Genomic DNA, 23513 nt, shown 5'->3' with positions numbered 1-23513 from the left:
GGTGCGCGGACGGGGATGTGAAAAAAAAAAAGAAACGAAAGGCACGGGTTCAGACGCAGCGGCGGGGTGCGTGGACGGGGATATGGAAAAAAAAAAAAAGAACCGAAAGGCACGGGTTCAGACGCAGCGGCGGGGTGCGCGGACGGGGATGTGGAAAAAAAAAAAGAACCGTAAGGCACGGGTTCAGACGCAGCGGCGGGGTGCGCGGACGGGGATGTGAAAAAAAAAAAGAAACAAAAGGCACGGGTTCAGACGCAGCGGCGGGGTGCGCGGACGGGGATGTGGAGGAGAAAAGTGAGCACGAGTGTTGATCGGTGAACTGCGTCACCAATCAACGCTCGGCGGCTGCTAAATTTGGGCACGGACGGACGCGGCGCAAAGTGAGGGTGGAGGGGGAAGGGGGGATGGGGGGGTAATGGGGGATGGGGGGGTAATGGGGGATGGGGGGGGTAAGAAAGATCTGGCCGGGATCGGGGTATCAACACTTACGGTTGTAGTCTCTCTTCTTTCTTCTGTCTTCTTTCTTCTGTCTTCTTTCTTTTGTTTTTTTTAGCGAGAATTATGGTGTCACAGGCTACTGTGGCACCACAAGTCTCAGCACAGGAGGGGGATCTGACAGCGTGACCGCTCTGCAGGAACCCTCACCAAATGTGAGGATTCCTGAAGAGCGGTCAGACAGGTCAGGGACAGGTGACACAGGTCACAGAGCGGTCACACCGCTGCTGTGACCCGTGATTGGTGGGATCGAGGATCACATCGATCCCACCAATCAGGGGAGGCCCTGGTGACGCCGGTGTTGCTAGGCACCAGCCTATGATCGGAGCTCACAGCTCCGGTCATAGGCAGGTTACCGGCAGGTCACCAGCAAGTGACCGGCAGGTGACCAGCAGGTCACCGGCAGGTCACCATCAGGGCACAGCGCGGTCATACCGCTGCTGTGCCCTGTGATTGGCGCGATCGACGATCACATCGATCGCGCCAATCAGCAGGAGCAGGCAGAGGAGGAGCAGGCAGAGGAGGGCACCGGAGCGGAGTTAGAAGCAGGGCACAGCGCGGTAATACCGCCGCTGTGCCCTGCGATTGGCGCGATCGATGTGATCGTCGATCGCGCCAATCCGGGGGGTTTTGGCCGGTGCCTGGCGTTGCCAGGCACCGGCCCCAGGATCGAGTACATCGGTACTCGATCCTAGCCTTGGACCTCACTGTTTCAGCCAGTCTGATTGGCTGAAACAGTGAGAAAGGCTGTGATTCGCTGTTCAGAATTGAACAGCCAATCACAGCGATCGGGAGGCCGGGGGGGCGGCACCATACCCCGAAATGCCGAGGCCATCTTCCATAAGGTAAGATGGCATCGGAATTTTAATGCGATCACCGCGACTTAAGTCGCGGCGTCGCATTAAAGGGCATGACGTACTATCCCGTCGGCGGTCATACGGGCCCACCCCACCTCGACGGGATAGTACGTCGGATGTCAGGAAGGGGTTAAAGAAGGAACTGGGGGCTGACATCTTGGTTTTGCAGCAGTAGCAGGGCACTAACAGTGTCATTTTACAGCACCCCATGGACATAGGAGATAATAGACCGGCGAGGACCCTATCTTTAACATTGGAGAGGCGTTAGCAGTGAGCTGGGCACGCCTCTGTGGGCTGCACAACTCACTGCTGTAGGTGTGACTAGCAGCCATTTTATTATAGCCCAGTGCTCTCTGCCCAGCTCCACTTACTCTCTATCACAGGAGCTCCATTCACTCCATTAAGCTGCATTCCCAGCCTGCAGAGAGAGGTGACACCTGACACCTCTCTCTGCCATACAATGTATCTCTCCCCTCCCTCCACAATGCCTGGCCATTCACTGCAGACCTGCAGCTCCTTCTTACCTTACTGAGGGATGAGGCACAGACAGCTCTGCACAGACAATGCTGCTCCATACACACCACATAAACTAACTGTGCTTCTGATGCAGTAACTGCTGGTGATAGCAGATCACAGGTCAGTCACACACAAAATGGCTCTGCCCTGTGATGCTGCTCTTCATTCTGCCCCAGGGATATTAGACCACCCAAAAGGGGAGGGAAATGCTGATGTCAGCAGTTACTGCCCAGATTTTCCAGCTAACAGTAAAGCTGGTAAGTCTTACTATAGCTGCTTGAGGTCTAAAACGGAAAATGCTCCCCCTAGTGGTCAATATATATATTTGTAAGAAAATATATAATATTTTTCATATAGAAATGTTTGCAAACAGTGCAAACATTGCATTAATACATTTTATTTACTATTTTAAGCTTAATTTCACAAAAAAAAAAAACTACAAGAAAACTGGTGGCACCTTCACTTTAATGGGTCTAGTTTCCAAAATGGTGTCACTTGTGGGGGGTTTCCACTGTTTAGGAACATCAGGGGCTCTCCATACATGACATGGTGTCCGATCTCAATTCCAGCCAATTCTGCATTGAAAAAGTCAAACAGAACTCCTTCTCTTCCAAGCTCTGCCATGTGCCCAAACTGTGGTTTATCCCCACATATGGGATATCGGCGTAGTCAGGACAAATTGCACAACAACATTCGCAGTCTAATTTCTCATGATACCCTTGTGAAAATAAAAATTTGGGAGCGAAAAAATCATTTTTGTAGAAAAAAATCGACTTTTTTATTTTCACGGCTCTACGTTATAAACTTCTGTGAAGCACCTGGGGGTTCAAAGTGCTCACCGCACATCTAGACAAGTTCCTTAAAGGGACTGGTTTCCAAAATGGTATCAATTGTGGGGGGGGTTCTACTGTTTAGGCACATCAGGGGCTCTCCAAAAGCGACATGGCGTCCGATCTCAATTTCAGCCAATTCTGCATTGAAAAATAAAACGGAACTCCTTCTCTTCCAAGCTCTGCCGTGTGCCCAAACAGTGGTTTACCCCCACATATGGGGTATCGACGTACTCAGGGGACATTGCACAACAACTTTGATGGTCTAATTTCTTCTGTTACCCTTGTGAAAATAAGAATTTGTGGGCGAAAGTATCATTTTTGTGTAAAAAATGTGATTTTTTTATTTTCACGGCTCTACGTTATAAACTTCTGTGAAGCACTTGGGGGTTCAAAGTGCTCACCACACATCCTAGATAAGTTCCTTAAGGGGTCTAGTTTCCAAAATGGTGTCACTTGTGGGGGGTTTCCACTGTTTAGGCACATCAGGGCTCTCCAAACGCGACATGGCGTCCGATCTCAATTCCAGCCAATTCTGCATTGAAAAAGGGGTATCAACGTACTCAGGACAAATTGGACAACAACTTTTGGGGTCCAATTTCTCATGTTACCCTTGGGAAAATACAAAACTGGGGGCTAAAAAACTATTTTCGTGGAAAAAAAATATTTTTTATTTTCATGGCTCTGCGTTATTAACTGTAGTGAAATATTTGGGGGTTCAAAGTTCTCACAACACATCTAAATAAGTTCCTTAGGGGTCTAGTTTACAATATGGGGTCACTTGTGGGGGGTTTCTACTGTTTAGGTACATCAGGGGCTCTGCAAATGCAACGTGACGCCTGCAGACCAATCCATCTAAGTCTGCATTCCAAAAGGTGCTCCTTCTCTTCCAACCCCTGCCGTGCGCCCAAAAAGTGGTTTACCCCCACATTTTGAGTATCACCTTATTCAGGAGAATTTGCACAACAAATTTTGTGGTTCATTTTCTCTTTTTACTCTTGTGAAAATAAAAAACATTGGTTCTGAATTAAAATGTTTGCAAAAAAAAGTTAAATGTTCATTTTTTCCTTCCTCATTTTTTCAGTTCCTGTGACGCATGTAAAGGGTTAATACACTTCATGAATGTGGTTTTGAGCACCTTGAGGGGTGTAGTTTTTAGAATGGTGTCTAGTTTGGTTATTTTCTGTCATGTACACCCCTGAAAGTGACTTTAAATGTGAGATGGTCCCTAAAAAAATGGTTTTGTAAATTTTGTTGTAAAAATGAGAAATCGCTGGTCAACTTTTAACCCTTATAACTTCCTAACAAAAAAAAAAATTTGTTTCCAAAATTGCGCTGATGTAATGTAGACATGTGGGAAATGTTATTTATTAACTATTTTGTGTGTTATATCTCTTTGATTAAGGGCATAAATATTAAAAGTTTGAAAATTGCAAAATTTTTAAAATTTTCGCCATATTTCCGTTTTTTTCATAAGTAATTGCAAGTAATATCGAAGAAATGTTACCACTAACATGAAGTACAATATGTCATGAAAAAAGAGACTCAGAATCAGCGGGATCCGTTAAAGCGTTCCAGAGTTATAACCTCATAAAGTGACAGTGGTCAGAATTGTACAAATTGGCTCTGTTACTAAGGGGTTAAAATAAGATAAAGAATCCACTTTCTTAATCCCATATTAGGGAAGCATTTCAATATAAATAATCTCGCTGCTGGTGTTTTCTTAAAGGCTGTATTTCGTGTAATTGTTTTGTGTATATTCTTTCTATGTAATTTTCCGCAACAAGCTCTTGTTTGATCTAACAAATCTGCCGCATTTCCATATTTAATATATTCATAAAAGCCATTGTGTTAATAGTACCGCAGTAGCACAAGGGATTAGGTGCATCAAATGCTTTTTATTATCTATTTGACATGTGCAGCATTATTTTCTGTTTTCAGACATTAATTACAATGATAGCTCATCTATGTGTCAGTAATCTGCCTATTCATTTAGGAAAATAAGCTCTTGCTCTATTCTTGCCAGTAATGAGTCCAAACGATAAGAAAACATCAGGCGAGGCTAGGAGGGCAAGTCAGCAATTTCAAAACAAATAAACAACGGAGCAGTCAAGAAAAAAATTGATACATTTATAGCAAGAATTCAGCAGTAGTATGCCGTTTTATTTCTTCCTTAGGCTACTTTCACACTAGCGTTAACTGCATTACGTTTCAAAACGTCTTTTTTCAGAAAAAACGCATCCAGCAAAACTTTTTGCTGGATGCGTTTTTTCCCCATAGACTTGTATTGGCGACGTATGGCGACGGATTGGCATACGTCGTGTACGTTTTACGACGGATGCGTCGAAATTTGGCGACCCGTCGTCTCAAAAAAACGTAGATTGTAACGTTTTTTGTCTCCGCCTAAAAAAACGTGTCGCGACGCATCCTGCGGCATACGTCGTTGGCTGCAATGGAAGCCTATGAGCGACGGATGCGTCGGGACACGTCGTACGACGCAATACAGCGCTGCAATACGTTTTTTTTACACTGAGCATGCTCAGAAGAAGTATTTTGTTGCCAATTGGTCAGACACCCCCAAATCTATATAAACCTGGCCTGGGCCTTCAACCCCACATATGCCAGCAAGATCCAGAGAGAAGACTGCCAGCAAGAGCCAGAGAGAAGACTGCCAGCAAGAGCCCAGCCAGCAACAGGACCCCAGCCAGCCACAAGACCCCAGCCAGCCACAGGAGCCAGCCACCATAGAGCCAGCCACAGGAGACAGACACAGGACCCCAGCCAGCCACAAGACCCAAGCCAGCCACAGGACTCCAGCCACAGGAGCCAGCCACCATAGAGCCAGTGTGAGTATTGCAATTTTTGTGTGCATCTGTGTGCCTGTGCATTTGTGTGTGTATATGAGGTACTGACTACAGAAAGAGCTTAAAACCTGAAGAGAACCTGAGGCCTGCCATCGTCCTGCACCAGCCAGTGCCATGCTAGAGTCCAGATGCAGCCTGATTCCAGCCACTGTGAAGACCTGCTGCTTCAGCCAAAGGATTGTCAGCCTTTTGTATGTGTGTGTGTGTATGCGTCTTCTGATTGGGTTCACCTTTCTGCCTTTGTTGTACATATGTGTATTTGCATAAAGCTATGTGCGTGCCTGTGTATGTGTGTATTTTTGTACGGCTGTGTGCTTTTGTATCATGTGCCTGCACCTTATTATGCCTTTGCCAATTTTATGCCTGTTCATGTGGGAGGGTATGTGTCCATGTGCAGGATTGCATCAGGATGTGGTCAGGATTTTCCATCAGTATTTGTACGCCAAAATCAGGAGTGGGTGATAAAATCAAAAGTGTGCCTGTTTTCCTATTATACTTTACCTAATTTTTACACTCCTGGTTTTGGCTTACAAATACTGATGGGAAATCCTGACCAAATTCTGATGCAATCCGGAATGTGTAAACATACCATGCATGTTTTTTGTGTACGTCTTGTTGATTGCATGTGCATTTGTCCATGCTGTAATTGGTTATTTGCCTTTTTCTGATGTATGGACTGTATAGTGGTCTGTGCAGCATGTGGTTTAAATGTGTTTTTTTTTTTTTTTAAATCTGATGTGTTTTTTAAAAAAGTCTAGCGGTCTGCAGCTTGTGGTTTGAATGTGTGAGTGTGGGGTTTTTCTATTTAATAAAAGTGTTGATTTTATTTTAATTACTGTTACAACCATTAGCAGTTGAAGTACTTGTATTTAAAATAAAGAGCATGTCAGCTCCTAATTGTGATTTTTAAAAAAAGAGAGAAAAAAAATAATAATAATAAAATGTGTTTTAAAAAAATGTCCGTAGTATTATTTCATAAAGGTAAATTTAAAACTGGTGTATGTACCAATGGTTACACATGCAATACAGGGTTGGTTGAGGGCTCATTTTTTTAATAAAGGTTAACTTGTAAAGTTTTTTTTTTTTTTTTTGGGGGGGGGGAGTTTATTTTTTTTAAATAAAATGTGTCAAATATATTTTTTCATAGTGTTAACATTTTAAAATTTTATTTTTTGGGACATGGAAATGAATGGTATAACGTGCAACTTTTTGGGGGTTTTTGTTGTTCACCTGTATGAACATTTCTGACATCATTTCAGTAGGGTGTTTATCATTGAACATTACCTAGTTCAGGGGGTGGTCTAACTATAGATCCATTATACATATTAACAGATAAACCAGGACCACAGCCGCTGCCCACCAGGACCACAGCCGCTGCCCACCAGGACCACAGCTAAGTGTTAGAAGTAAGTTTTGAAGACCCACAATCTGCTACTTCAATGTGTCGAGCAGATTGCAAGTGTCTCTTTAACTTACAGAAACACCAGGACCACAGCCGCTGCCCACCAGGACCACAGCCGCTGCCCACCAGGACCACAGCCGCTGCCCACCAGGACCACAGCTAAGTGTTAGAAGTAAGTTTTGAAGACCCACAATCTGCTACTTCAATGTGTCGAGCAGATTGCAAGTGTCTCTTTAACTTACAGAAACACCAGGACCACAGCCGCTGCCCACCAGGACCACAGCCGCTGCCCACCAGGACCACAGCCGCTGCCCACCAGGACCACAGCTAAGTGTTAGAAGTAAGTTTTGAAGACCCACAATCTGCTACTTCAATGTGTCGAGCAGATTGCAAGTGTCTCTTTAACTTACAGAAACACCAGGACCACAGCCGCTGCCCACCAGGACCACAGCCGCTGCCCACCAGGACCACAGCCGCTGCCCACCAGGACCACAGCTAAGTGTTAGAAGTAAGTTTTGAAGACCCACAATCTGCTACTTCAATGTGTCGAGCAGATTGCAAGTGTCTCTTTAACTTACAGAAACACCAGGACCACAGCCGCTGCCCACCAGGACCACAGCCGCTGCCCACCAGGACCACAAAACAATGTCCTCTTCTGACAGCCCTCCTCCACAGCAACAGCGTGAATCGGTAAAAGTTAACGCAAAAAATGGGTTTATTTTTTTTGGGTTTTTTAAAATTACATTTTGATGTCTAACCACATGCATAAATTATGTTTCAACAGGAAGCTGAATCAGATGAGGAGCTGTCAGAAGGGGGCGAGACGGGTGGAGAGATGCTAGTGGAGGAGGAACCAAGTGTAAGTAGTGGTGAAACAGTTGCTTCGCACATCACACTGCACCATACACAAAACACATTTTCATACATAACTAAACACAGAAAATATATGCCTACATTACTGAGAATTTGTTTCCTTTATTTCAGGCTGCTGCTGCTGCTCCTGCTGCTGCCGCTGAAGGTTCTCCCAGACAATCCCAGAGTCGGCGGACTCGTCGCCGCGGTCGGCCATCAGTGAGTTTTTTTTTTTTTGGGAGGGGGATTCTATTGGTACTTAGTGTTTCAGTGTACTAATAAGTTTGTTTTTCTTCTTCCTTTTTTTTGGCACAGGCTTCACAGCGTGCTCCCGCAGTAGATGACGATGAAGACGATGACATCGACATTGATAATCTAATTGAGGAGGTTCGCGAGCGGGAGCCGCTGTGGAACATGGCTGACCGCAGGCATGCTGATACCGGTGTCACCCGTCGGCTCTGGGACGAAGTGTGTCGCAACCTGTTTCCAAGGCGGGAGAGCCTTCATCCTCAGCAGCAGAGCAAACTAGGTAAGTATTCACTTTCCAGTGATGTTTTGAGCTGACTGTAATGTATTGCATTTACCAATTTTTTGTTTTTTCTTTTGATTCTTGTTTTCACAGTTGGAAAGATTAGGAAGCGGTGGCGGTCACTGAGGGATCGCTTTAAGAGGGAATTCAACGATGAGATGAAGGCCCCGAGTGGCTCTGCAGGAAGGAAGAGGAGCAAATATAAATATGGCCAGGCCCTCTCCTTCCTGAGGCGAACCATGCTAAGCAGTGTAAGTATTCTACAGCCCACTAATAACCATGTTAACCTGTCTACTTAGTTTGCTTTCAGTCAGGGCTTTTTCATTCCAATGTATTAATTTTTTTTTTTTTCTTTCACAGCACCTTCTCCAGCCACCGGGCGCCTGCATCTTCCTCTGCGCCCTCTGGAGCGATCCCTCCTGAGTCCGCCACTGAGGGCCACGTCGGTAGGCCCCACACCTCTGTCCCCTCCTCTGACCCCTCTGTCCCCTCCTCTGACCCCTCTACTTCATCCGCCCCAAGCAGTGGAGCATTATTGCAGGCTTCATTGCTCGCATCTGATGCTGAACAGTTAGCGTTCCCTTTACCCCACCCCTCTGATCCTGCCACCTTGACACCACCATTAGGTTCGTGGCGGCAGCGACAGAGGGGTCCGGAAAGGAGCTATGCTCCTGAGTTCTTACACCTGAATGCATCCTTCCAAGGCTCTTTCAAAATTTTGGGAGAGCAAGTGACTGCTGGTTTCAACATGGTGCAGTCACGCATCAGTGAAACAAGCCGTGAAACCAGCAGTCGCTTGGATAGGCTGCATTCAGCTGTAAGTCCCGATCCGGCCAATCTTTTTTTCCAATCCATGCTCATGAGCATGGAGAAGCTTTCTTTTGAGCAACAGATGCGGGTAATGAATACCTGCCATAATGCTGCACTGCAGGCCATTAATGAATCGACCCACACACCTCCCCACACCTCCACTCCAATTCCACACCATACCCCCCATTACCAAACCCAGCCCCAATACCCACACCAGCACCATTACCAAACCCAGCTCCATTCCCCACACCAGCACCATTACCAAACCCCACGCCAGTCCCACTACCCTACCCAGTCACAATACCCGACCCAGTCCCCACAACAATCCCGGCCCCCAGACCAAATTACTTCCCCAATGTTTTCCTTACTCAACTTTTCTCTTCCCCCTACCCCAACACCACCCCCCTCTGGTCAGCCTCTTGGTTTAACCCCCCCTTCCACTGCACCCCAAACAAGTAGGGTTTCCCCACCTATCGACGTGGTCCAACCTTCCTGCCCCTCCTCCTCTCATATCTCCACCCAACACTTTGAAAATTTGTAAAGTGTTATTAATGTAAATAATATTATAAAAAATGTTCAAATTTTTCAAAAAAAAGTTGGAAAATAAAAATATATTTTTTTTGCAAAAAAAAAAAAAAAAAGAGATAAAATAAATTTCTGATTACAATTCTACTCTTTGTGTGTGTGTGTGGATTTAATAAGGTAATATAATAAAAAAGGTTTAATAAAAACAAACACCAGACATGTAAAAGGTATAACATAATGGTTTTACTAGCAAGAAAACCACGCTTTTGGGCCTTTTTTGGGGGGGGGGCTGAAACACTTTTTTTACATAAACAAAACACATGGGAAACAGGTTACACATGGGAAACAGGTTACACATGGGAAACAGGTTACACATGGGAAACAGGTTACACAATCATGTCTTGCCATGGGATCCGCCCGACAGGTGAGACAAAATAATCGGCAAACTGGTCCCTCATCCTTGTAACTGAACTTGTAGAGCGAACCGAGCTGCTGCGGTAGTCCCACAAGGTGGTCTCCAACTCTTCATCATCCAAAGAAACGGGCTCCTTTGACAGGACAAAGTTGTGGAGCACCACACAGGCTTTAACTACCTCGTCTATAGTTGTTGTTTTCAGCTTGATAGCCGTCAGCAGAACTCGCCACTTCGCCGTCAATATGCCAAAGGAACACTCCACTACTCTTCGTGCTCTAGTAAGCCGGTAATTAAAGACCCGCTTGGTATGGTTTAAGTTCCGGCTACTGTACGGTTTCAGTAGGTGCGGCGACAGTTGAAAGGCTTCATCACCTACAAAAACATATTCCAGGGCTGGGTCATTTGTTCCTGGCAGTGGTCTGGCTGGCGGGAAATCGTAGGTCTCTCCATAAAGGCAACGACCCATCGGAGAGTTTTTAAGAACTTGCGAATCGTTGGACCGTCCATATGCTCCGATGTCCACGGCAAGGAACCTGCAGTTGGCGTCTGCAATAGCCATAAGGACGATGGAGAAATACTTCTTATAATTATAATACTCCGATCCTGTTCCTGCCGGTTTCGCAATCCTTATATGTTTCCCGTCAACTGCACCCACACAATTAGGGAAATTGCAAATTTGCAGAAACTCTTCAGCACTTCGCAACCAGATTTCCATGGATGGTTGGGGGATATACTCTGGTTGCAAAGTGGTCCAAACAGCCCGACATGTGTCCTTCACTATTCCAGAGATAGTTGAAATGCCCAGCCTGAACTGATAATGGAGCGAAGTCATAGATTCACCCGTAGCTAGGAAACTTTAAAAAAAAAATGTTAGAAAAAATTGCACAGACCAACAAGTTTTAATATGGCACTGTTATTTTTTTTTTAAGGACGGGACACCCAATAAAACCAGCATGAAACCAGTGTAAAAAAACAGTGGAATGTCCGCCAAGAAAACCCAAATTACATGCTGCAGAAAATAGTGCGCAATATGGCAGCGCAGTATTGTCTGCAGCATGTAATATAACATTCAAAATGACCAATGAGAGAAAAAAAGCAGTTGCATGTCATCAAACCCAAAAAACCAAAAAAAAAAAAAAAAAAATGCAGAAAATGCAACGCAATATTTCAGCGCAGTATTTTCTGCAGTCTGTTATCTAACATTCAATATCAGCAATGACATTTAAATAAAGCAGTGGAATGTCCGCCAAGAAAACCAAAACTACATGCTGCAGAAAATAGTGCGCAATATGGCAGCGCAGTATTGTCTGCAGCGTGTAATATAACATTCAAAATGACCAATGAGAGAAAAAAAGCAGTTGCATGTCATCAAACCCAAAAAACAAAAACAAAAAAAAAATGCAGAAAATGCAACGCAATATTTCAGCGCAGTATTTTCTGCAGTCTGTTATCTAACATTCAATATCAGCAATGACATTTAAATAAAGCAGTGGAATGTCCGCCAAGAAAACCAAAAGTACATGCTGCAGAAAATAGTGCGCAATATGGCAGCGCAGTATTGTCTGCAGCGTGTAATATAACATTCAAAATGACCAATGACAGAAAAAAAGCAGTTGCATGTCATCAAACCCAAAAAACCCCCCCCCCAAAAAAAAATGCTGAAAAACATTCAATATCAGCAATGACATTTAAATAAAGCAGTGGAATGTCCGCCAAGAAAACCAAAACTACATGCTGCAGAAAATAGTGCGCAATATGGCAGCGCAGTATTGTCTGCAGCGTGTAATATAACATCCAATATCAGCAATGAAATAAAAAAAAGAGGCTTACCGCAGGGTCACCATTAGCCGCTCCGCCGGTGTGATGGCAAGCCTCATCCTTGTATCCTGTCTTCGGATGACATCCTCCATTTTTGCAAGCAAAAAATCGAAATGTTCAATCCTCATCCGCACGTAGTTGTGGAATTTGTGTGGATTGTGCCGCAACTCCAGGTAGAGAGTGGACTGGACACCCCGGGTCATCCGTAGTTGATTAATCGGATGAATCCAGAGTCGTCTCCGTCTCCGTTGCTGCAGAAGCATCCTACGCCTTTCCGCTGCCGCCTCCTTCTCCCGCACTATGATATCCAGGCGATTCGTCTCAAAGATAACGTCGGTAACCAAACTAGCAATCCTCCCAAGAACACCTTCCATCGCTGCCACAAAACTAAAACCCACAAAGATGGGCTGTAAATACAGTACTATATAGTTTTTCAAATTTTCCAGTAGCCAATCAAATTTTGGGAGCCTCCCCTTTTAAAAACGGATCCGTCGGAAAAACGGATACAACGGATGGTAAAACGTATGCAACGTATGCAACGCATCCAGTATTTTCGACGGAAACGTTTAGCGGATTTGCGACGGATCCGTCGAAATGCTGGATGCGTGGCATACGTTTGTCACCGTTTTTCACTTTTTTGACGCATCCGTTTTTTCGGCAAAAAAACGGATTTGCGACGTTATGCAGTTAACGCTAGTGTGAAAGTAGCCTTAGAAGACTTTTTCTGAATATAGATTTGATTGTGTTTTTTTTTCTATTATTAGCTTGTTAACATGATAATTTTGAATATATTACTATTTTTAATAACACCAAAGATGTCAATATTTTGTAAACTCTCTTATTAAAAAATACTGCAGATAATGCCCTCCTCCGCTACGCTCCGAAGTCCACCCTTAGGACCTAATAACCAACATGATTTGGATGGCCGAAATGTGTCACATCTTCCCACTCTAGTCCCAGCTATGTAAACAATCATACTAGCAACAAAATTGCGACTTATACTGACTATTTCGAATTAGAGAGCAGCAGATCATGCAAAATTCTAATTCACCAGGATGTGTGATTCACAGAGAAGTTATGTCTCCTTTATTATCCTTGGAGGTCTTTCCAGGTGTTCCTGACCCCCAGAGCATAATATATGTAAGATGTAAAAATAAAAAGATAAAAATCATTTTACTCACCTTACCGCTCATCTTTCCGGCCACTATGCTGCTCACTGTAATTCATCCATTATTCACCTGAGACCTTACGTGCACATGTGCAGAACCTTTCCGGGTCTTATCAAAGTTAGACGTTCTGGCCTAGAATGAGAGGAGATTTCAATCTGAGTTGCGGTGAGAAGTGTTGCGAGGACCGTACAGGTAATGGTGATGACTGGAGGGGCTGGAGAGGTGAGTATAAGGATATTTTCTATTTTTGTATATTTTGTAATTTTTTTAACCTTATGATGGTTGTTTATGGTCAGAAAAATGACAAACAGTGTAGATTTTTGTAGAATTTGAGTAAAATCAAATTAGACTTGAGTATATTCACAGATCTCTACTCAGAATACAGGATGTAGAACTTGCCATGATTTGTTTCCTACTGCTGTTTTGATGCCTTTATAGCACTTATCTCACAATCTAATTTACCAGAGTTCTTAGACAAACGCATTCACTAGAGTAGAGTGAATTTTATCGGAAGCCAGTATGGAAGGTTTTTGTGAGTTTGAGAGGAAGGCAAAATGCAGATTAAAAACCTAATTGATTAAGCAACCTAAGGAAAACTTAAGCACAACATGCAAATATTTTCTTTGCACAGATTCAATGAAAAGTAGGGACCTGAGTGATGCAAGACAACAGATCTAAGGCTGGGTTCACCTTACGTTTCCCCAGTCCGTTAGACGGACTGCGTTACACCGCAGCATAAAGCTACATTCACATTTGCGTTGTTGGGCGCAGCGTCGGCGAACAACGCATGTACACAATGCAGCGTTTTGCGACGCATGCGTTGTCATAAGATCCTACAGATCTGGACTTTCGCCGCAGGGAAAATGCTACAAGTAGCGTCCCCTGTGCCCTGTCTTGTGCGTCTATATGACGCATGCGTCTTAAAGCGCAGTACAACGCATACCGGCGCATGTCCATGCGCCCCCCATGTTAAAGATAAAGGTGCATGACGCATGCATCGGTATGCGTCGACGACGCTGCGCCCAACAACGCAAATGTGAAAGTAGCCTAACGCGGTGTAACGTAGTCCGTTAATGCCACCATTAAGCCCTATGTTGGACGCATTGCTAGCGCACGCCCAAAATGGGCGTGTGCTAACGATGTGCCGTCATTGAGTGACGGACTCTGGGACGCGAGCTGCAGCATTTTCGGGTCCGTCACCGCTAGCGCAGATAGAGCATCTGCTAGCTCTATCTGCACTAGCACGATCACATTTCGGCACTTGCGTTAACGCAGCCCATTTAACACATGTGTTGAACGGGCTGCTTTAACGCAGTGTGAACTTAGCCTACCCACTTAATCAGAACTAGTGTTTAATTTTGACATACAGATGTAGCAAGTATGAAACAAGACCACTGTAGCATGCTACTATGGTATACTTAGCGAAGCCACTTATTTACTATTTAATGAGGCAACCACCCTACTCAATGGTACAGTGAACCTTCACTTTAAGTTTGGTACAGCTGTATACAAAGTGAACTGAAATTCAACTGGGTAATGTAAAGGGCAGGAAAAAAAAAGGAAGATCCAGCTCAACGATGCAGTGAAAAATCCATAACTTTATTCCACTACCAAAATAGCGTGTAAGGATAAAACATCAGCACATTTAAAAACCAAGATCAACGCGTTTCTGGTGGCTAAGCACCCTTAATCATGAAGGGTATGATGTAACCTTAATTACATCAGGCTTAATGTAAAGGGCCCCATTCTTTGTGGGAGAAGATGGCGTTTTCAGTGATACCTTTGATCTTTTTTTGGGGGGAGGGGGGCATGTTTTTTATTCATTTTAATGGTGTTATTCATATGGGTAATACTACAGGTCTTTTTTTTACATCAGTATGTACAATAAACAGCATTTTTAGTAGCAAAATATTTTGTTATTTTTTTCATACTTTATTTTGAATATTTAAAAAAATGTTTTTGCCTTTTTTTTTTACCTCCAGTCAGCCCCATGCAGTATTATTGTTTTACCATTAGCCCTTTATAATAATTCTGGCCCCTATCCTGTAATAATGTCCCATTTTATGTAATAATGTACCCAAATCCTGTAACAATGTCTCCCGTCCTATAAGAAGTGTCCTTCGTCTAGTATTAATGGTCTTGTCCTGTACTAATGTCCTCTGTCATGTAATAATATTTTTCAACCTACAATAATGGTTCCCATCATATAATAATGCCCCCCATCTGGTAATAATGCTCTCAATTCTGTAATTATGTTCTTCATCCTGTAAAAATGTCCCCAATTCTGTAATAATGTCCTCTATCCTGTAGTAATGGTCTCTGTCCTGTTATAAAAGTCATCTGTCCTGTTATAATGTCCCTTAACCAGTAGTAATGGTCCCATCCTTTAATAATGTCCCTTAACCTGTAGTAATGGTCATCCATCCTGCAATAATATCCCTCCTCTTGTAATAATGTCCCTTGTCCTGTAGTAATGGTTCCCCATCCTGCAATAATATCCGCATCCTGGTCCCAATCTTGTAATAATGTCCCCATCTTGTACTTGTAACAATGTCCCACATTCTGTCACTCTTTACCAACACATTAAAAAAATTCCTTCTCACCTGGATGAACAGTGTCCTCTTTCTCCTCCACAACCGGGGCTCAATAGCATCGACATGATGTGTGGCCGCGACGGAGATGCAGACGTCAGTCACCGGCCTCTGATTGGTGGTGACCAGTACTGGTATTGCTGTGCAGAGAGCACCAGATGGCACATGCGACTCAATGAATTTAGTGTGTCTTCTCCATTGAGTGTGCCTTTGTGCACCCTGGTAGAAATGTTACTCCAATCAGAAACTGCAGTAGAATTCCTGGCATAAGAAGCAACAATACTTTTAAAGAGTTTGATGGGCAGGAGTAAACACGCTCGACCTTCTTCCACAGCTACACCCATTTTGACAGAACTGCTTCAAACTGGCATGAAAACATCTAAATTCATAGCATTGTTGTTCGACTCATGCAAACATTTTTAATTTTTTCAAAGTTTTTTATACAAATTTACCAGCGAAAAACTTTGATGAATCGACCTTATAGTTTGAATGGAGAGGGGGTTGATTTTCACGAAGAGATTGTCTTTTTGAGAGACTTCACTGCAAACACAATCCCATATTATCGCTATAGAATAAAAATGAGAAGCTGGATCAGGCCACTTTACCATCTTGGTTACATCTGAGATTTGCAGTACATAAATTAGCAATAGAAGAAAAATTGTAACATCTTTACACCATCTCCCAGATGGATCTTAGCTCCGTTACTCTGTACACAGGAGCATCTGTTGTCCAGATAAACAGTCTATCGACGCTTGTACAGCACAACCAGTTTCTTTTTACTTATTTTATGATATATTATTTTAATACTTGCTGCAGTACAAACCAGTGACTGAAATGGTTAATTCCTTTTCTTCCAAATACCAATTTTTCTGCTTCAATGCAGATCGGAAGAAAAATCAATAGAAAAAGGTAGGGTGAGGCGAATCTGAATTTATTTTTCTGCTTAATTTGTCAGCAGATGACATTTGAACCTGTAATGAAATATCACAATATAAGGCTTGTTGTAATTGCTAATCAGACTGGCCCTTCACCCAAGAGAGAAACAAATAAAAGTAGATTACATCTGAACAGTGACATTTTTTTAAATATCATGTTTTCCCTTAGGACATTGTTACCAGGATGGAAACTTGTAGGAAGCTGCTAGATCTCCCTCTGACGTCTTCACATTGTCTTACGACACAGTGCCATGGTTTGTTACAAAATATCAAGTTAATATGATATACGTCTAATGCATGTACCCTGCTTTCAAGTGTTAGGATGGTTAGAGAGATTGCTGGAAAATTACCAAATTTTTTTTATAAAAGAGTATTTGGAAACATAGTAATGTTACCTAAAAACAAAATACTGTATATACTCGAATATAAGCTGACCAGAGTATAAGCCGAGGCACCTAATTTTGCCACGGAAAACTGGGTAAGCTTATTGACTCGAGTATAAGCCGGGTATGCATTGTCCCCTCATCCCTTTCCTGGTATGCGTGGCTCCCCCATTGCTGTCCTGGTATGTGGCTCCCCCGTCCTGTCCTGGTATGTGGTTCCCCCATCCTGTCCTGGTATGTGTGGCTCCGCCGTCCTGTCCTGGTATGTGGTTCCCCCATCCTGTCCTGGTATGTGGCTCGCTCATCCTGTCCTGGTATGTGTGGCTCCCCCGTCCTGTCCTGCTATGTTTGGCTCCCGCCGTCCTTTCCTGGTATGTGGCTTGCTCATCCTGTCCTGATATGTGTGGCTTCCCCTGTTGTATGCATGGCTCCCCCAGTCCCCCATGGCTCACCCCCCATCTTATCGTTGTATGCATGGCTCACACCCTCCCGTCCTACACACCCTCCTCGTGCCGTTGCTGCATCTCCGTTGTCCCAGAGCGGCAAGCTCTCCTGTGCTGAGTGATCACGTGATACCGCTCATTAAGGTAATGAATATGCGCTCCATGCCTATGGGAGTGGAAACATGTGCATATTCATTACCTTAATGAGCAGCACCACGTGACCGCTCAGCACAGGAAATGCCACTGGGACGGAGATGCAGCGACGGTGAGTATGATGTCTTCTGTTAGCCGGCTCCTGCCGCAGCTCTTCCACTCCCCCTACCCTGCCGGCTTTCGGGACAATGACTCGTGTATAAGGCGAGGGAGCCGTTTTCTGCACAAAATATGTGCTGAAAATCTCGGCTTATACACGAGTATATAGGGTATATTTTATGAATGGAAATCAGCCACTAGAACAAAACTGATGAAGTTGAATAACATTGTTCTACAATTACAATTATGTGATCGTTCAATATCTGACTATTGACCCCATTGATCATAAAAGGCATTGTTCTGTGTCCAATGTTAAATGGAATGGTGGTTGTGCATACTTTGCCTCAGCTCTGTTCACTGTCTATGGTACTGATGTACATTGCTTGTACTTGACTATCTATGTGTGAGTCCCACAGACAGTAAATAAAGCAACATAGGACATATATGACTGCTCCTTCATTCAAATGATGGGCACAAGACACTTGTTATTGTGACTGATAGGGTTCCATAAGTCAGATCTCCAGTGAACATGCTTCTAACCTATTCCAAGCCCAATATTGCCATTCCATGTGTGGTTCTACCATTTCTTCCCAGCAGCACGCCCACTGTCTTGGGGTGATGATTGACTTAGACTTTCCTTCATTCTCTACATCTAATCACTCTCTCGTTCATGTTAGCCACACCTCAAATACATCCCTAGAATTAAACCTTTTCTTAACTTTGTCTCTGCAAAACTCTGACTGTTGCTCTTATTCATTCTTGTCTGGACTATTGAAACTTTCTACTATTTTGTCTTTCTCTTACTAAACTCTCCCCTCGCCAATCCATCCTGAAGGCAGCAGATGGATCATATTCATCACAAACCGCTGCAATGTTTCCTCTATCCTGTTCTAGTCATTACACTGATTCCCCATCCACTACAGAGTCCTATATATAAGCTTATCATGCTCCTCTCTCATCTCAGTCACCCTACCCATGCCGTCCATTCCGCTAGTAAAGTAAGACTAACATCCTCAATAATCCGAACCTCCCTTTCCCATCTTAAAGACTTTTCACGAGCTGCACCAATTCTCTGGAATGCACTACCCAGCACAATTCCATTAATTCCCACAGTTTTAAGCATGCCCTAAAACCGTACCTCTTTAGATTGACCTATCGCCTCACTATTCCTATTTTGTCTTTCCAAAATTTCCTTCCAAATCTGGTCACTCGTAGAATCTGTTTATATAGCCTCCATGTACTTAATAGCCCTTTGTACAGTGCCTTGCGAAAGTATTCGGCCCCCTGGAAATTTTCAACCTTTTCCCACATATCATGCTTCAAACATAAAGATACCAAATGTAAATTTTGGTGAAGAATCAACAACAAGTGGAACACAATTGTGAAGTTGAACGAAATGTATTGATTATTTTAAATTTTTGTGGAAATTCAAAAACTGAAAAGTGGGGCATGCAATATTATTTGGCCCCTTTGCTTTCAGTGCAGCAAACTCACTCCAGAAGTTGATTGTGGATCTATGAATGATCCAATGTTGCCCTAAATGCCTAATGATGATAAATATAATCCTCCTGTGCGTAATTAAGTCTCTGTATAAATGCACCTGCTCTGTGATAGTCTCAGGGCTCTGTTTGAAGCACAGAGAGCATCATGAAGACCAAGGAACACAACAGGCAGGTCCGTGATACTGTTGTGGAGAAGTTGAAAGCTGGATTTGGATATAAAATGATTTCCAAAACTTTAAACATCCCAAGAAGCACTGTGCAAGCAATCATGTTGAAATGGAAGGAGTATCATACCACTGCAAATCTACCGAGACCCGGCCATCCCTCTAAACTTTCATCTCAAGCAAGGCGACGGCTGATCAGAGATGCAGCCAAGAGGCCCATGATCACTCTGGATGAACTGCAGAGATCTACAGCTGAGGTGGGACATTCTGTCCATAGGACAACAATCAGTCGTACACTGCACAAATCTGGCCTTTATGGAAGAGTGGCAAGAAGGAAGCCATTTCTCAAAGATATCCATAAAAAGTGTTGTTTAAAGTTTGCAACAAGCCACCAGGGAGACACACCAAACATGTGGAAGAAGGTGCTCTGGTCAGATGAAACCAAAATCGAACTTTTTGGCAACAATGCCAAACGATATGTTTGGCTTAAAGGCAACACAGCTCCACTGTCAAACACCATCCCCACCCACTGTCAAACATGGTGGTGGCAGCATCATGGTTTGGGCCTGCTTTTCTTCTTCAGGGACAGGGAAGATGGTTAAAATTGATGGGAAGATGGATGGAGCCAAATACAGGACCATTCTTGAAGAAAACCTGTTGGAGTCTGCAAAAGACCTGAGACTGGGACGGAGATTTGTCTTCCAACAAGACAATGATCCCAAACATAAAGCAAAATCTACAATGGAATGGTTCACAAATAAACGTATCCAAGTGTTAGAATGGCCAATTCAAAGTCCAGACCTCAATCCAATTGAGACTCTGTGGAAAGAGCTGAAAACTGCTGTTCACAAACGATTTCCATCAAACCTCACTGAGCTCAAGCTGTTTGCCAAGGAAGAGTGGGCAAGAATTTCAGTCTCTCAATGTACAAAACAGATAGAGACATACCCCAAGCGACTTGCAGATGTAATAGCAGCAAAAGGTGGCGCAACAAAGTATTAAGTTAAAGGGGCCGAATAATATTGCAAGCCCCACTTTTCAGTTTTTGAATTTTCACGAAAATTAAAAATAACCAATAAATTTCATTCAACTTCACAATTGTGTTCCACTTGTTGTTGATTCTTTGCCAAAAATTAACATTTGGTATCTTTGTTTGAAGCATGATATGTGGGAAAACGTTGAAAAGTTCCAGGGGTCCGAATACTTTCACAAGGCACTGTATCTCTGCAGTACAGATATTGGCTGGTGACCGGTTCATGCAGCGTTATGTCAATACCCTATCTATTATATTGAGGGCTGGACCTTACAATACAAGCACTTTTTACCATTTTTACCTTCTTTGCCTCTCCTATTTCCTGATGGATTGTAAGCTTGTGAGCAGAGTCCTCACTCTTTTTGGTATCTTTTGAATTATACATTACTCTGTTGTGACTTTATTGTCTGTATAAGCACCCTCTGAAATGTAAAGTGCTGCAGAACATGTTGGCACTATAGAAATAAAAACTATTTAAAAAAAAATCATTATTATCCATTGGACAGGTCATAAGTTGTAAGTCTAGGATAACCCTGTTAACCAATTAATGACGGCCAATTGCATGTATAGCAGCAGTACGTGCTTTATTGTTTGAAGAAATCTCTCGAGTTAAGCCCATTCCATGCCACAAGGATTCGGGCACACACTAATACCTAATGCGATTGAAACTATCTGTGATCGTAAGAGATTAACCTCTTAAAATTCAGTGTTGATCTTCATATCTGCATTAAACATGCATCAACATGATGACCTTCACTTCTAAAGATTAGATGACATGCAAAAGCAGCTGGGGGCGTTATGAAAGCTCCCATGACTGCCATGTGAGATCTTTTATAAAACCCAAATGATGTAGCTGCGGGGACTCGAACATAATATATGAGCACTCCTAGATGTTCGGATAACACCCAATCATGCTCGGATAAGACTTTATCCGAGCACGTTCGCTCATCACTATAGAGCTCACTTCGGCAACCTAGGACGCACTTCCACTGCACTGCCATATATACATGATCCCCTATACTGCATCAATCCCTTTCTGATGAAGGTCAGGGTTAGGACCAAAACATTAAATATTATTGTGGATTGCCATTAAAATCTTTGTTCATGCACTTTAAAATTGAGTGCTGAGTTTTTCTCAATATATTTATGGACTTAACCCCTACTCAAGCACTACATTCTCCCTGAGGCAGTGCCTAATAGTTCTAAGGCATGCTTGAAAGGGAACAAAGTTATTTTGAATTTTAATAAATTAAACACTTGCTGCCAATTTGTGATCAACTTGTTTTTAAGAAATCCATCTACAACCCCAATTCCAAATATTTCGGACACTGTGTAAGATGTAAGGAAAATAAGAATACAGTGATTTAGAAATCTCTTATTTCATTGACACCAGAACTTGTAAGATTCAGAAGGTGAAAATTAGGCATTTTTCTATTTCATTTGATAAAAATTAACTCATTTAGAAGCAACACCTGAATAGCAGTAACACATCTAAAAAAAAGTTGGCGCAAGACAATGTTTACAATTGTGTAGCATCCCCTTTTCTCACAACAGTCTAAATGTATGGGAAGTAAGGAGATCAATTGCTGGACTTTTGAGAGAGGAATGTTGTCCCATTTTTGTTGATGCTCAACAGTTCTAGGTCTTATTTGCTATATTTTTAATTTCATAATGCACCAAATGGTTTTTGTTGGTTGGATGTCTGGAATGCAGGCTGCCAGATCTTCACCAGAACTCTTCTTCTGCAAAGCAGTTCTGTTGTGATGAATGCAATATGAGGATTAGCATTGTCTTGAAATATGTAAGACCTTCTCTGAAAAATACATTTTCTGGATGGGAGCATATGTTGTTCTGAAACCTCTATATAGCCATAAATAGTGCCTTCCAAGATGTGTAAGCTTCCCAAGCCATAGGCAATAGTGCACACCTATATCATCAGAGATGGAGGCTTTTGAACTGTGTGCTGATAACTGGTTAGATGGTCCATTGAGGATACAGCGTTCATGGTTCCAATAAAGAAGTTAACATTTTGATTCATCTGAACACAAGTTTTCTTTTTTGCCTCATTTTAAATGAGATTTGGACCAAAGAAGGTAGCATCATTTCTTCTTCTTTGCATGACAGAGCTTTAACTTCCATTTGTGGATTGTTTAGTCAATGATTTCTGGAAATATTCCTCAGCAAGTGCAGTGATTTGTATGAACCAATCTTGCCTTTTTTTTATCTAATGCTGCCTGTGGGCCCTTGGAGCATGAGGATCCAATATTGACAATAGGCATTGTCCCTTGGGCACAGGGATTTCACCAGAATCTCCAAATCTCTTGATATTATGAATTTGTGATGGTGGGATATTCAAAGTCTTTTCAATTTTACATTGAGGAACACTTCAGAAATTGTTCCACAATTTTAGATGCAGTTGTTCACAGATTTGTGAACTTCTGACCATATTTGCATTTTAGAAACTCTGCCTCTCTAACATACAGTCATGTGATTTTCATTTTTCATTAGTACCTCTTACTTTTCCTCCCTTTTGTTAATCGTGTCCCAACTTTTTGGACTTGTGTTGTTGCCATAAATGTCTAAGTTACTTATTTTTTGCAGTTGAAATGCAAAAATATCTAACTTTCAATTTCTGATCTGTGATTTATGTTCTATTGTGAATAAAATTTGACTGTATGACATTTCCAAATCCTTGCATTCTTGACTTTTTTTTAACTACTTTTAACTGGGATTCTTGACTTTAGATAATGTTTTCTTGAAATGCCATGCAGATTATAAACATGAATGGCGCTGGTGACTGACTTTTACTTACTATACATAAAGTCTGCTTTGTTTTTGAGACACAAGTTATTACCTCCCTTGGTATAAAGATATTGCTGTTCTTTGTGACAGCAATGATAGACATCTATTACTGCTCTCTATGGGGTTGTCTATTATAAAACGCAGTTCGTTGTTTTGCTTTATAATAGCTGTTGGAGGAGAAATAATATTCCTACCTGCATGTTTCCTGGTTTTGTACCTCCACTATCACTTAGTTTCCATTACTTTTTCAATGCAGTCTTTATAAGTATATTTCTCCTTAAGTGGCTCCAGTCATAACTTAGCCAGGTAATCCTAGAGAAAAGACA

General features: G+C 42.7%; 1 protein-coding gene and 1 long non-coding RNA gene across 3 annotated transcripts in view; both read left to right on the top strand.

The window, feature by feature from the left end:
• Positions 1–23513, top strand: part of WSCD1 (WSC domain containing 1) — a 428603-nt gene that overhangs the window by 252829 nt on the left and 152261 nt on the right. The gene's annotated exons all lie outside the window — the stretch shown is intronic.
• LOC143815306 (uncharacterized) lies at positions 7663–8584 on the top strand. Its single transcript, XR_013223718.1, has 3 exons — positions 7663–8035; positions 8132–8345; positions 8439–8584. It is a non-coding gene; the product is annotated as an uncharacterized LOC143815306 (long non-coding RNA).

This window comes from Ranitomeya variabilis, chromosome 3 (genome assembly GCF_051348905.1).
Source record: "Ranitomeya variabilis isolate aRanVar5 chromosome 3, aRanVar5.hap1, whole genome shotgun sequence".
NCBI lineage: Eukaryota > Metazoa > Chordata > Amphibia > Anura > Dendrobatidae > Ranitomeya > Ranitomeya variabilis.
Note: the sequence above shows the minus strand (reverse complement) of the source record. Positions and strands in the feature narration are given on the sequence as shown.